Raw genomic sequence first — 2,500 nt, forward strand, 5'->3', positions numbered from 1 at the left:
GCCACGCATCCTCGCCGCCCTCCTCCGCCGCCCAACGAGTCCATGTGTGCAAAGGCCCACAAATCATCGGCGGCGGAGGCCACCGTTCAATGGCTCCGTGTGTCCAGTGGCCCCCACACATCCTCGCCGCCCTCCTCCACCGTCCCACTTCTCAGTGTGTCCAGGGCCCACACATCAACGCCGCCCTCCTCCACCATACCACTTCTCCGCGTGTCCAGTGGGCCACACATCCTCGCCGGAGAAAAGCCACCAGCCATACTCATCCTCACAATTCCGCCGGAGCAAGGCAGCGCACGGTGGCGCCACCCTCTCCTCCACCCTCTGCCGGAGAAACACAACGCCGTGTTTCCATTAGCCTACAAATCCCCGCCATTTTCCGTCAAATCCGTCAAAAAATTCCGTCGCACCACCGCCGGAGCACGGCGGCCCATGGCGGCGCCGCCCCTTCCCGTCAAAACCCGCGTCGCCGTGTGTCCCAAGCCCACACATCCCCGCCGCGGTCGAGGAATGACTCGATGAAATGGGCCAGCCGGGCCCGCCATGGCCCAGTCCCCAGCCCACCCAAGGAACCACCCCCCCCTAAAGATACAAACGAACATTTGGCCATCTGACACCAGTAAACATTAAAATGGCTGAGGAGGGGTACAAAAATATTTTCTGGGAAATTTTATTAACCTCTGTGAAGTATTCTGATGCCCTAACCCACTTTCGCCATTCGCCCCACTGCCGCCGCTCGAGCATGACTCGAGCATTTCTCTCCCGTCCCTCAAGCTGTGACTCGGCCATTGATCGAGCGTGCCTCGAGAATTTCTCGGCCGTCTCTCGAGCATTTCTCGGCCATCGCTCGAGCATTTCTCGGCCATCGCTCGAGCGTGCCTCGAGCATTTCTCGCCCGTCGCCTCGGCCATTGCTCGAGCGCGCCCCAGCATTTCTCGGTCGGCCATCTCTCGGCCATCGCTCGACCGTGCCTCGAGCATTTCCCTCCCGTCGCTCGAGCATGACTCGGTCATCGCTCGATCATGCCAACGATCGAGCGTGCATCGGCCATCGCTCGAGCATGCCTCGGCCAGCGATGGAGCATGCCTCGGCCATCCTCTAGCATGCTCGAGCATTCCTCGGCCATGCTCGAGCATGCTCGAGCATTTCTTTCCCGTCGCTCGAGCATGCCTCGGCCATCGCTCGAGCATGCCTCGGCCAGCGATGGAGCATGCCTCGGCCAGCGATGGAGCATGCCTCGGCCATCCTCTATCATGCTCGAGCATTCCTCCCGTCGCTCGAGCATTCCTCGGCCATGCTCGAGCATGCTCGAGCATTTCTCTCCCGTCGCTCGAGCATGCCTCGGCCATGCTCGATGCTCGAGCATTTCTCTCCCGTCGCTCGAGCATTCCTCGGCCGTGCTCGATCATGCTCGAGCATTTCTCTCCCGTCGCTCGAGCATGCCTCGGCCCGTGCTCGATCATGCTCGAGTATTTCACTCCCGTCGCTCGAGCATTTCTCTCCCGTCGCTCGAGCATGCATCGGCGGCTCTAACGTTTTCTCACGAGCCTTCAACCCATTATTTTACCTCACTAGACTTGCCTCCGCCTTGGTTCTTAACCTTTTAGGGAGAACATTCATATTCCAACAAATTTTCATCCACGGAAAATTTTTGGTCGCCGGAAAATTTTCCGGCGGGCGGTCGCCGGAGCTCCGCCGCCGGCGGGGGGTCACCGGCGGTCGGTCGCGACTTGTCGGGTCAGCCCGGTCATAATCCGTCTTTGGGTCCGTAGCAAATTATGCTCTTATCATGCGAGTCAACTCTTGGTCAACATTTTCAAGCTCAAGGAACCACCCCCCCCCTAAAGATACAAACGAACATTTGGCCATGTGACACCAGTAAACATTAAATTTTCCAAGGCCATGACCAAAAAAAAAAAATTATTTTTTTTTATTTTTTTTTTTTAACCTCCATCTAGTATAATGTTTTTTAAGATATATGCTCGAGCTATAATCAAGAGAACCCATGGGAATATTTTTAAATTAATTTTTTAAAATCACGTTCCAGGATCCGGTCGGCCATTGCTCGAGCATGACTCGTCCGTCGCTCCATCCTGCTCGGCCATGACTCGGCCGAGGCGTCAAATTTTTTTTTTTTGTTTTTTTTAATTTCTTTGAATCTCCATCAAGTATAATGTTTTCTAAGAGATCTGGAGTTGGTCTTGTGAAGAGAACCCATAGGATTATTTTTAAATTAATTTTACAAGCTCCAAAACATGTTCCAGTCGTCTGGTCGGCCATTGCTCGAGCATGACTGGGCCGTCGCTCCATCCTGCCTCGGCCATTGCTCGAGCATGACTCGGCCGAGGCGTGAAATTTTTTTTTTTTTTTTTTTTTTGAGAATCTCAAACAAGTATAATGTTTTCTAAGACATATGGAGTTGGTTTTGTGAAGAGAACCCATGGGATTATCTTTAAATTAATTTTACAAGCTCCAAAACATGTTCCAGTCGTCCGGTCGGCCA

The sequence above is a fragment of the Urtica dioica genome, chromosome 2 (genome assembly GCF_054948205.1).
Source record: "Urtica dioica subsp. dioica isolate 48M chromosome 2, U.dioica_male_clone48M_v1_H2, whole genome shotgun sequence".
NCBI lineage: Eukaryota > Viridiplantae > Streptophyta > Magnoliopsida > Rosales > Urticaceae > Urtica > Urtica dioica.